The sequence below is a fragment of the Phoca vitulina genome, unplaced genomic scaffold (assembly GCF_004348235.1).
Source record: "Phoca vitulina isolate PV1807 unplaced genomic scaffold, GSC_HSeal_1.0 scaffold37, whole genome shotgun sequence".
Lineage (NCBI taxonomy): Eukaryota > Metazoa > Chordata > Mammalia > Carnivora > Phocidae > Phoca > Phoca vitulina.
The window spans coordinates 9,289,075-9,301,856 of record NW_022589740.1 but is presented as its reverse complement, the minus strand read 5'-3'; the positions used below and the strand labels follow the sequence as shown (position 1 = coordinate 9,301,856).

Here is a 12,782-nt window from a genome sequence, read left to right as displayed (position 1 = left end):
TTCACATCACTCCTTAAAGAAGTTACATTTTCAAAAAAAAAAAAAAAAAAAAAAAATTTCTCATATTCACCTTACTTGTTTTATTGCAAGAACTAAAGTTCATTTTCCAGTGGAAGATGGACATCAGGAAATTTGGGGGAATTTTCTATGCCATTTCTCCCATGGGAAGAGAATTACCTTTGGTAATCTACCACCTCTAAAGGCACCAAACTTTAAAAGTGAAATGGTCATCAACACACCCATAAATTACAACTCTGTTTAAGTTAAATGAAAAAGTCTATGAAAGTGTGCTTTATGCCGTAATGCAGCAAACACAGACTTTATAAAGAGAAAAAAGAAACCATGAATATCTCAGCCGAAAGGTAGCAATTTATTTATCTGAACAGCCCTGAAACACGACATAAGAAAAACATGTTCTTTATTGGCCAATAAACTGAGTGAATGAGAAACGACTAAAGCCAGTTTGCTGTACAAATAGAACTCTTGAGGCCCTCCCTCAAAAACTTTTTCTTTAAAAAATATATCAATTTCAATGAATATGAATTTATTCGGGAAACACAATTCAGACAATATGGGTGTTATCTGGTTCCTAAGATCACAACAGCTTCTCAGTAGCAAACAATAAATGAAGGGGCTATCACTGCTGAAAGTCACAGAAATCTGGCCAAAAGAAAAAAAAAAAATCAAAAAAAGGCAGATTTGATTTTCAAAGACAGTAAAGTGGGGCCAGTTGGTACGGAGGCAAAGAGCTTTGCATCCCTGACTAGATCCAAAAGCCATCACTTTATGAAAGCATAAAAGACATACTCTGTTCTACGTAATCTTTCCAAGAATTGGGGAAGGTTGTGACAACTCTGGGGAAATTTTCTGTGCAAATATCAGCTTTAATAAACTATGACGCTTAAAGGAGCAAGCAAACCCTTAGCAATCAGGAAACTTACTCCAGCAGTTCAACAGCCTGCCCAAAAGTCCGAGTAGCCAAGAGGCCCCTAGTTTAAGGCTCCTTACATTTTATGCCTGAACAGCCGATTCAAATGGGCAGTCTCCATGTCTCAGGGAATTTCAGGCAGAAAAAAAAAAGTTAAATTGTTCTTAACATATATTTTTTTAAGATTTTATTTATTTATTTGAGAGAGAGAGAGAGAACATGAGCAGTGGGGGACGGGCAGAGGCAGAGGGAGAAGCAGGCTCCCCGCTGAGCAGGGAGCCCGAGGCGGGGCTCGATCCCAGGACCTCGGGATCACGACCTGAGCCGAAGGCAGAGACCTAACCACCTGAGCCACCCAGGTGTCCCTTAACATATTTTTCAATAGAGTTTGTTTTTTCTTTTTTTTTTTTTAAAGATTTTTTTTATTTATTTGACAGAGCGAGATACACAGCGAGAGAGGGAACACAAGCAGGGGGAGTGGGAGAGGGAGAAGCAGGCTTCCCGCCGAGCAGGGAGCCCGATGCGGGGCTCGATCCCAGGACTCTGGGATCATGACCTGAGCCGAAGGCAGACGCTTAACGACTGAGCCACCCAGGTGCCGCCGAGTTTGTTTTTTCTTATAGTATTTAGGTTCTTGCTAAAATAAATGCGTATGAACTTTAGGATGAGCATTATATGAAAAAATACAGACATACCCCAGTTTAAAGGCTGTGTTTCACCACTGTAGTTTGTCCTGTGGAACAGACAGGGCAGCCTCCTAAGTCAGTCTTCCCCCACCTCCCAGTTGGATCAGACGCCTACCCTGCAAGTTTTACCATGATTACTTGACAGAAATGAAAACGCTGCAGAGGGCCCTCCATTCGCCCAGACGAGAGGAAAGAGCACTGGCCGTGGAGGCAGGGTCAGCTCCTCAATCAATGCAGGCCTCTGGTCTGAGCCCCTGCACAGACAGCATGGGAGGGGAGGATGGAGAAGATCTGTGCTTTCCAAATCCCAGGTCTCGGCCCACCATCGGGGAGTAAAATCAATTTGGTGGATCATGACCCGGGTTTGCTAGAGGTTGTAAGTGGGAAGGAACATATCTGAAAATACCAAAATGCATCTCATATAGTACAGTTAAAGTATTCTTCCGTGAAAATTTTTAAAATATATTTATTTATAGGTCTCTGTATATTGGCTTTCAACACAGAATGCATTTCTTTTCTTTCTTCTTTTTTTAAGATTTTATTTTTCAGAGAGAGAGAGAGAGAGTGCACAAGGAGGGGGAGCAGAAGGTAGAGGGAGAAGCATGCTCCCCGCTGAGCAGGGAGCCCAACGTGGGGCTCCATCCCAGAAGCCTGGGATCATGACGCTTCACCGACTGAGCCACCCGGGTGTCCCCAGAATGCATTTCTTAAAGGGCAATGACATGGCCATAAAAGGCTCTCAGATGTCTTGAATGGCTGAGTTCCCCAAAATTTGTATGTGGAAATCCTCACCCCCATAAGATTGTATTAAGAGGTGGGGCCTTTGGGAGGGGATTAGGTATTGAGAGCCGGACCCTTAGGAATGGGATTAGTGCCCTTAGGAAACAAGAGACACCCCCCCCCCCCCGGAGGGCCCCTCATCCTCCTCCCACCATGTGAGGACACAACGAGAAGTCAGCACTGTGCAGCCAGCCAAGGGCGCCCACGAGAACATGACAGTGCTGGCACCCTGGCCTCAGCGTCCTCAGCAGCCTCCACGGCTGTCAGAACTGAACTGCAGCTGCTTACAAGCCATCCAGTCTATGGCACTTTGTTCCTGCCGCCTGAACCAAGGCAGACTGATTCTCTTTTACTTCCAGCTCAAATGTGACTGAGCGACAGAAAAGCCATGTGCAAAGACTGGTTTGCAGGAGCAAGTCCTCGGAGACCATGCAGGAGTTTGCAAGGCCACCAGCCTGGAGAAGCCACAGAGGCCGGGGTATGTCTGCTTCCAAGAGGGCTCAGAAGCATACGGTCAGGAAGGATCCAGCCAGCAGAGTCTAGGGTCCTCTGCGGCCACCTCAACTGCGCCTGGCTGCGCTCCAGGTCATGGATGAGGGGAGGGCCAGACAGGACTCAGGAGCCCAGGCAGGCTGTGGCTAGGATCCAGCAGAGGGCTGAGAAGCTGGATTAGGATGCAATCAGCAGGAACAATGACAAGTGGATGGATTTGGGGGGTGGGCGAGGGGGAGACGTTCAGGAAGCAAAAGCAACAGAAACACGGGATGGCTGAGATGCCACGGGGTCAAGCATGGCTCCCGAGTTTCTGTCTCGTGTGGCTTGGTGCCCACCGCAGAGCTAGGGAACCCTGCAAGAGGACCAGGTATGGAGAGAAAAAAAAAACCAGTCTTCTGGTCTTAGCCATGTAAAATCTGAGATGCCTTTGAGACACCCAAGTACATAAGTACAATTTCAGTGATGTAATCTAGAGCTCATAGAGAGGCCCAGGCTGGAGAACCAAATTTTAGACGGACTTAAGGTCTTCCTTTTTAAATCTCTTCTTCCAAAACTACATTTTTGGAAGATGTGCAACAGCATGAAGCAGAGAAAAGAATGTGGCTTTAAAATCGGAAAAACCATGACTAGAACCTCAGCACCGCCCCTTACAGGCCCTGTGCTCATAAGCATATTATAATCTGAATAGGTTTCCATTTCCTCCAGCGTCACCTTCAGGAGCATGGTGAAGATTAAAGAAACAACACTTCAGAAGTGCCTGGAATACAGTAAGTTCTTGGCCAAGTTGAGCCAGACCATGTTTGGACCTCTTTGCATACCCCATAGCACCCGGTACCGTCCTGGCCAAGCACTCCATCAGTATCCAGCATGTTGAACTGACTTGAAATATTCTGAAAACTGTCAGAACACCACTGTCTCCTCTTCCTAGACAACCATCAGCTCATAAAATCATTCCCTTACCTGGTGTCCTGTTGGAGCAACATCCAAACATAAATGATGCATAGAGCATGTCTTACCCCTCATCACCCACATACCCTGGTGTATCTCTCAGTCCTGGGAGGACCCATCGCTTAGCAGGACCACAACTATCAAGAGCTTTTGCGGACCATCTAAAGTCCTAGATACCCAATCCAGTCATACAAGTTTGTTCTCTTGTGATCCATACGGCTCTGAGAAAAGCCAGGCCTGGTTTTATTTCTTCCCTAGAATTTCTGTAGAAGCAGGCAGATGGCCCCCTCTCCACACACCCTGGGATTCACCTGGAAACACCGAGTGCTTCCGGAGGCTTATACCTTGAGCAACAGATTCAATACTTCCTGCTAATACTGGGGAGACATCAGCATCATCCAGAGACCAACTCACACTCAGATTACTGTACCCCCCTTCCCCAAAGTCTCTGATTCAGCGGGCCTGGGGTACACTATGAGAATTTTAACAAGTTCTCAGGTGATGCTGCTGATGTTCTGGGGCCACACCTGAGAACCACTGCCCTGGCTTCCTCCCTGGGGTCGGCCTACTGATGGGTCCTACATTTGAAGAAAAATCAGCTGAAATGGAGAAGTTTTTACCTGAAGCGTCCTACCTGAAAAATCAGCTGAAATGGAGAAGTTTTTGCCTTGTAGATTATCACAAGCTGTCTTAATTATGAACGACAAATGTTTACGCCTTAGGAACTTACAGGCCCTGTTTTAACAGTTCGGGAATGTTCTGTTTCATGCTTGATAAGTTCTACTTATCAGCTCGCTACCATTCACTTCTGAGTAAACGAAAAGAAATAGCTCTTTAAATAGAGACCCTGCCCCATCCTCATGCCAGAATCTCTCCACCTAAGCAAGCACTGTTTCCTCCTCCTGCAGGACTCGGGTGGCATTCTCACAGAGCTACCACAGCTAACCTTGAAGAACTTTCTCCACAGCTGAACCTTTCAGCTTGAGTGACCTCAGTGGTGGCCCAGTTCATCTCGACAGGATGGAGGGGACTCATTCATTCATTCAGATATTTACTGGGCGCCTACTCTGTACTAAACACTTGAACAACAGTGTGAAAGAACCATGGCTTCTGCCCTCAAGGAGTTTCTAGAGTTAAATGTGAGTTGGGGCAGAGGTGAAAGGAAAACAAGGTCCTGGGAGGACCCATAAGTATAAGCATCCAGTGTGTATAGTAAAGAAACACGTGTAAGTATCCACTGTGGTTAAGTAAAGAAAACATACGAAGAAGATTCCCTTTAGGTTAGATGATCAGAGAAGGCCACGGTCCCCAGAGGAGGTGACACTCAAACTGATTAACTTAGAGAAGCTTAAAGTCCATTCCTGTCTGTGTTCCTGAGGCAAACTCACAACACTAAGCCACTCTGGGTGCTTTAAAAATATGTTTATCTGATGCCTATAAATAATAAAAGGAATAACACATTTTATATTCAGATTATTATTTCTGTAAAAGAAGAGGTAAAAAAAAAAGATCATTCGTAGGCATGCTGGTTAAAAAAAGGCTGGAGGTCTGGTGAATGAACCCTATTTATGATGAAAGATGAAGGACCACAAGCCAAGGATTGAAACTACTGGCATTTCTAAAATGGTCCGAAAAATAATAAAATCATTAGCATAATTATGAAACGTCCCTGAGTTTTGAAGAGTGGTATTTGTTTGAATGCATAAATTGTTCAGTACACATTTATTAAATCCCTACCATTTGCCAGGCATAGTGCTAAGTTCCAAGAATACAAAGATAAACAAAACACGATGCTTAACCTTTCCCACTGACAACTGTTAGCGAAACACCTAGGATACACTTACTACTACATTGCTATTGTTTTGTTTCCTTTCTTAATCAAAAATTGTTATGCCCAAAGATCCAGAGATCATGATGGTGGGCATGGTTGAAAAAGGAAAGAAAGAAGAAAGTATGTATTAAATGTTGAAAACCGGGGCGCCTGGGTGGCTCAGTCGGTTAAGCGTCTGCCTTCGGCTCAGGTCATGGTCCCGGGGTCCTGGGATCGAGCCCCGCATTGGGCTCCCTGATCAGCGGGGAGTCTGCTTCTCCCTCTCCCACTCCCCCTGCTTGTGCTCCCTCTCTCACTGTGTCTCTCTCTGTCAAATAAATGAAAGAAATCTTTAAAAAATACTAAATAAAGGTTGAAAAGCCACTACCCAACATGGTGAATCTACTGGATTCCTTGTGCCAGTCTATCAAGCAAAGAAATAGATTTTTATGGCTAGCTAGAACGATATCTGCCTCCCAAACCCCTTGCTCGGCATTCCTGGATGCAGAGGCTTCAGTATCCCCTTTTTCTTACAAAATAAATTCTTTATCATCCTGTCTTTCGTCCCATAACTTTAGTTCCAATTCAAGGTAATCATACTCTCTAGGCCCCCCGGTGCTTGTAAGTCCAACCCTTGCCCGAAGAACCTCCACTTGAAAAACACACAGGCCCAGTTTTAGTGGGAGCAATATTGTCCACTCAATGCCTTACAGTTCATCACCACATTACAAGTGACTTTCTAAAACCCTGAGAGAAAACAAGTGTCAAGAACTCACTCACCCACTATGTAAACTCCCCAAAACCTGCTGCACCCCTGTTGTTTATTCAGTCCCATTAACAACACAGAAGACTTTCTACAAGAGGAACACATCCTTCAGGGAGCTGCCCATTCAAGTACAGGTTTTGACTTAAAAATAATGCCCAGGAGCTGCCTGCTGAGCAAACATGGAACCATGTTCCAATTATTATCCGTATTTGAAATCCACATTCCCTAGGAGTAACCCAATTGGAGTAGGGTTCCTGAATTTTCCTCTATCACCACCTCCTCTATCCATCTCTGGTACAACTAGACAGAAGTAGATACAACTAAGAAGGCAATACACAAAATCCAGCCTGTTTTCTCCGGCCTCATCTTTTACACCGAAAGGAACCTGGCTGAATTAAAGACTTCATCAATGGCAGTCAACTATTTGCTACCTAGTATTTCAAAAATTTCATCAGATTAAGTTTAGAGGTTGTTTTATTTTTAAAGAAAAAATATATTTTTCAAAGATCTTATTTATTTATTTGAGAGAGAGCATGCAAGAGAGCACGAGTGGGGGGGGAGGCTCAGAGGGAGAGGGAGAGGGAGAAGCAGGCTCCCCGCTGAGCAGGGAACCCCATGTGGGGCTCCATCCCAGCACCCTGTGATCATGACCTGAGCCTGACCTGAGCAGAATGCAGATGCTTAACCGACTGAGCCACCCAGGCACCCCTTAAAAAAAAATATTAAAACAGAAGGCTAGGTTTCCTCCCTCTCTGACTCGCCTGGCATTTAGCATGGCCATATAAGAGTCCACAAATGAACAGGTGAGCTACATAATGTAGTGTTCTAATTGGGCAGCTTCTTAAAGAAAAGGACTCTCCAACTCCAGTTAATAGATTTGATACAAAGAACACGTTTCTGCAACAAATACATTCAGGACTTGAATTTTACAGTGTAGCTGATGAAGGTTCTAGCCATAGTAAAAAAAAAAAAAAAAAAAAAAAAAGTATTCTTTCCCCCAGGATATCAAATGTTCTGACTCACCATTTAACTGAAGCACAAGCAAAATGAAAATGCAAATGAAATGTATACGTTTTTGACTTTACCAGCTGTATGGCAGTTCCACCTTTGGCTTCCGGCTTTATTTACCAGGAAGAGAAGCTTGGAAAACTACCATACATTTGTATTTCTATTCAAATAGTTCCCTTTCTCCAAGCACTGGTTGGAACAAAGTATTAATTCTAAGTCTGGTGATATAAGTAAGTCAAGAGAATCATAGGGAGTAGATGAAAACAGACAAACATTTTCTCTTTAATGGTATCTGCTTGGATGAGAACATTTAGAAATATAAATACTAAATCATTTAAAAGTATGCCGCTTCACTAATAAGTACTAGTAAGCAGTTTTCTGTTAACCTCTATGATTTCTAAAGCTCAAAATGTACCTTCACCATAGAACTCCCAGCAAAACCTTAAATATAAACCTTCTTAAGAATTCCACATTAGCCCTGCTCCTCCTGCTAAACTTCTGTGTGACCCTGAGCAAGTCAATTCACCTCTCTATGCCTCAGCTGTCTTATCCATAAAGCACGCAAGTCTCTGAACTGTTTAACATATAATTTCTTTATCACAAAGACATACCTCAATCCCAATGGCTGGATCTGTTAATAATATTTAAGAACCATTCTACTTCTTTGTCATCCTTCTTCTGAAAATAAAAACACAACTTTTGTATATATGGGGAGGAGGGACGGAAAGAGGACCCTTCAAGGGGAACAGAAACTAGGTCGGTTTTGTTAATTAGGTTTCCTCTCTGAAACCACCAGCCAGTATTAGCAGCTGCTTGAAATTTACTCAAAGGAAAAAAAAAAGTGGTTGGTTTCTCCACCTCAAGACTAACTCTTTCATAAAAGGGCACAAGTCAATTTCTAGGAATGTGTCTTTCGGCCAGCTACACAATACTAACAACTAAGGGAGGGGAAGGCAAGCAAAGGAGCATGACAGAGATGACACGAGTCTATTGTCTACATGGAGAAAGAAAAGCTCTTCTTTATATGCGGTGTTTGGGAAGGAGACCAATAACAGGCACCAGGACCCGCCATCTTCCAGAGGCACACCTCGTGTAGGTAAATTACCTGACGGGTCAGCAGATGTTGGGAATTTACAGGATGCGATGCTTTGTTTTTTTACAGCATGTGTTTTCCTTATGAGTGATTTCATTCTCCCCCTTCATTCAATGGCGATAGATTGAGTACTTACTATACACAAACTCCAAGTCTAAAAATAAAGGTATGAGGGCGCCTGGGTGGCTCAGTTGGTTAAGCGACTGCCTTTGGCTCAGGTCATGATCCCAGAGTCCTGGGATCGAGTCCCACATCGGGCTCCCTGCTCGGCGGGGGGTCTGCTTCTCCCTCTAACCCTACCCCCTCTTGCGCTCTCTCTCTCACTCTCTCTCTCTCTCTCAAATAAATAAATAAAATCTTTAAAAAAATAAAAAAAATAAAAATAAAAATAAAGGTATGAGTTGACTGGGATATTCAAGTGAATCTTGACATGCAGCCCATCGGGATATTTCCAAGTCAAATAATAACACTAAACAATACAGATGCTAAGCTAAAGTGCCCTGGAAATGTTTTCCCTTCACTAAATGGGACAGGGTCAAGGGGAAGGGGGAGTAAATGACAGGTGCAATAAATTATTAGCTAAACAGAACGCTGAAACTAGAAAAAGATAATTCTGCGAAGCCATGGACTGGGCATCAAGAGCTCTGAGTTCTAGTCTTGTAACCTTCACTAGCTTAGACAGGATACCACTGAAAACTCCCATCCCTGTCTAAACCTCGGTTTCCTCATCTGTCAAATGTGAACAGTGATTCACAGTGAGACAGCACAGACCACAATAAATGCAGAAGCAGTCTGGTCGTTGTGAAACCGTACGCAAGTACAGAACCAGCACTGGGCAGTGATGGGGGGGTCGGGTGGGAGTATATCAGAGAACGTGCCTGTGACTCTAAGTCCAGCCGCTTATTACCTTGGTAAGTCCCTCCATCTGTGAGCCTCACGTTCCTCCTCTGAGTATGTGGTTAATAATCTTTGCCCTGCCTCCCTTGGAAATGGCCAGAACTTACTGAGAGCACTGAAAAGCATTCACAAATAACAAGGCACTGATTCAAGTGCAAAGTATTATTATGAGATCCCTCTAGTCTCAATTTGGACAGAAATGCAATGTGGTTTGATCATTCAGTTCTGAACAGTTTTCTTTCTCAACTAAGATGTCATTATTCGTGAGTCTCAGATTTCACAGCTTTCTCCTGGGTGCTCCGAGTCTCAGCTCCCATTACTGTACCAGGAATGCACAGAGACCATGCATGATGCTTACTCAACGTGCCACTGGCATGGACTTGGCTGAGAAAGATTTCTTTCCCAGGGCCTCCTCTCAGCTGGAAATGCTCTGACTAAAGCTTCCATGAGCACTATTTTACTTCATCACACATTAGAGGAGTAATGAAACCAACCCTCGGGCTTTTCTCCAACAACTGCAGAACACTACAGCCTTTCCACAGAAGAGAGAAGTCTGAGTGGATGCTTGTCACCAGAGGGGCGAGAGGTTCCCGAAATCCATTCTCAGGAGTGCAGGTGGGGAGACCGATTTTTTTTTCTTTGCAGGAGACTAACACACTGTGAGGCCCAACCAGTCTCTCAAGGGTCACTGGCCTTAGAGCGAGGGCCCCTGGGAGGCTGAAAAGGTCCTGCAAAATTGGGGGGTGGCGCTTGGGGTCTGCAACACTCTGCCTTCAAAAAGCATCAGAGTAACTAGCATTTTCTTGTTAAGAGCCCTGATTTCAGTAGATCAGATGAAAAAATTCATCAGCCTATCCAAACAACTTCTCTGGAACAGGTTTCTACCCAACCACGCCGGGCACCAGAGACAAGTGGGGGATAAGAAATACAACAGGCTCATCTGCATAGATGAGAGATAAGCAGACGTTTGTTGTCTTCTGTTTTGGCGACTCTTGGCTCCGGCCTGACGAATCAACCCTGGCATTCTCCCTCTCCTGGCCCCCACACTCCCACCCCCCGCCCCAGCTGTTGGAGCGTCACGTTGACGGGGCTGGGGGAGACAACGGAGGGAAACGCACAAGTCAGCCGCTGCATTTAGGCTGGAACCGTACCGCACCTGTGCAATCCGGCTTCGGCGCCAGAAATGACCAGAACACCGACTCGCAAGCCCCTCTTGAGATCCCAGGGGGGCCTGACAAGTTCGCCTCTGTTTATCGCCCGGGGAGGGTGGTGGGAGAGCTCTCCTGCTGCTGCCAAACTCAGCTGGTTCCCCTGAAAAGGGGAGGGAGCTCCCGCTTCAGCGAACCCAGAGAGGTCCCCGAGGGTCACTGCGGCCAAGGGGGGCGGATCGGGGTGGTGAGCGAGCGGGTGGGTGCTCGCGGGGAGCGCGCCGCCGTGGCCCCAGCGGAATGAAGGTCCCACTTCGGTGGCCACACGCAACCCTCCACCCTACCCCCAGCACAAGGCGGACAAAGTGCGAGCGTAGAGACCTCCAGGGTTCCTCAGGACGCGGAGCCCCCGAACCCCAGCCCTGGAGGAGGGTCTAGGGAGGAGGGGCCGGGGACGCGCAGGAAACTTACCTCACCCGGGCAGCATTCGGGCGCCTCTGCTGTCGAGACCAGTTGCGCCACAGTCTGCAAGTTATCTGGATGTAGTTGCTTCCCCCCCACCCGGCGCCGGGAGATCTGTGCCGGCGAGGGGCGGGAGGGGCCGGGGGGCCGGAGGGTCGGCGGGGCGGGGGCGGGGGCGGGGCGCGGCGCGCGGAGCCGGCAGGTGCCGGGCCGGAGCCGCGGGGCCAAACTCGCCCGGGACGCGCCTCGGCGGGGGCGCGCGGCTGCGAGTGTGCAGTGCGCGCGCGCCGCGGCGAGGGTGTGTGTCCCCGCTTTCCCCTTCCTTCCCCGCCAGTCCTCCGGCCAGACGGAGCAGCGAGCGGCAGCCGAAAAGCCCCAGCAGCCGGAGCGCTCCGCTGCCCGGCGCGGCCTCCGCGCAGCGCGCTCGGGGGGGAGCGGGGGCCGGGGGCGGAGGAGCAGCGGCGCCCCCGGGCTCGGGCTCGGGCGCGGGTCCCGGCGCCGTGCGCGCCTGAGTCGGAGCGAGGCGCAGAGAGAGCAGTCTGCGCGCCGGCTGCCGCGGCTCGGGGAGGCTGCAGGCCCCGCCCGCCGGCCGCCCAGGCTCTTCCCCTTTTCTCTCCACCCCCTTGCTCCATCCCCGCTCGCCCTGCAGGGAAGCCAGACCGGTTTGCAGCTGCAGCGGCGGCGGCGGCGGCGGAGTCGGGGCATGGGGACGCGGGGCATGGGGACGCGGAGAGCCGGGCTGGGCCGGGCCCCGAGGTTCGGCCGGTTTCTCCTAGACGCCAGGGTTAGCCGAGGGCGTCCCGGTGGTTCTGAAGTCTTGCAGCCCCGCTAAAGAGAGCCGTGGTTGGGATAGGACATCATCCTCCCTTCCTCAGGCCACTGAACTCTGCAGCGCCTGGTCGCCTGCCCACTGGACTCTGCTGGCCGCGAAGCCCGCATTTAAGCACAGGTGCCCCCCCCCCACTAGGAAGGGACAGCTAGCATTCCGAGGCGACGGCGTGCCCCCTTCTGATGACAGCAGGAGTTCCCAGGAAGTCAGACCTACCCAACAGGTAGGGTAGGTTGGCGAAGGGGTCACGGGAGAGAGGAGGCCCGAGGGACGTCAAGAGGTCCAGAGCGCATGGGCTGTGATGGGAGAGGGGACTAAGTCTTGATGGCGCTGAATGGGCGCGGGGACACTTGCAATCTCCCGTGATGGCGGGGGAGAGGAGAGCGTAGGGGGTAGACCTAAGGACTCTTGGGGAAATGCTGTCTTGCAAGCTATCGCCAAGTTTACTTAAAAGGAACTGAAAAGGTACCTACCGGATCTCTCCCAGATGAATGGAAGCAAGTGGTATTTCTCACCTTCATCATTTCCTTCCTTGTCCTTGTTTTAAAAAAAAAAAAAAAAAAAAACCAAACACACTGATGTAAAACGTGGGATACATTGTGCTGGAGGAAGAACAGCACTTCATGGTCCTTATCCTCAGATATCCCTGGCCTGGCGAGTCACAATGAGTTTCTGATTGAAAGGATACTCCCTAAGTTCTCAGCAAATGAACACCTCTTTTTGGTTTTGAAATCTTTTTGTACCTCCCACCCCCCACCTTGGGTAAGTTTGTTATGGTTTAATAACAGCTCCGATCAGAGTGCAATAATCCCTTGGTAACGCAAATATCTGTTATTTCTTGGACTGTTTTTCCAACATACTTCTTCTAGATGTGTCTGGCCATTACTGTGAGTTTTCAGGCATCACATGTTTAGGACCCTGTGACTTCGTTC

The 12,782-nt window shown here is 47.9% G+C and overlaps 1 protein-coding gene across 6 annotated transcripts in view; it reads right to left on the bottom strand.

The window, feature by feature from the left end:
- The window catches only part of PIP5K1B (phosphatidylinositol-4-phosphate 5-kinase type 1 beta), a 297,690-nt gene extending 285,178 nt beyond the window's left edge, over window positions 1-12,512 (bottom strand). For 3 of the 6 annotated variants that reach the window (XM_032427597.1, XM_032427594.1, XM_032427592.1), the window contains exon 1: window positions 11,031-11,162. The gene's annotated coding sequence lies outside the window, so the exon portion shown is untranslated. Of the gene's footprint in view, window positions 1-11,030; window positions 11,163-12,323 lie in introns of those variants that run through there. The other 3 variants (XM_032427595.1, XM_032427598.1, XM_032427599.1) reach the window with 3 other exon arrangements.
- Window positions 12,513-12,782: the final 270 nt, after the last annotated feature.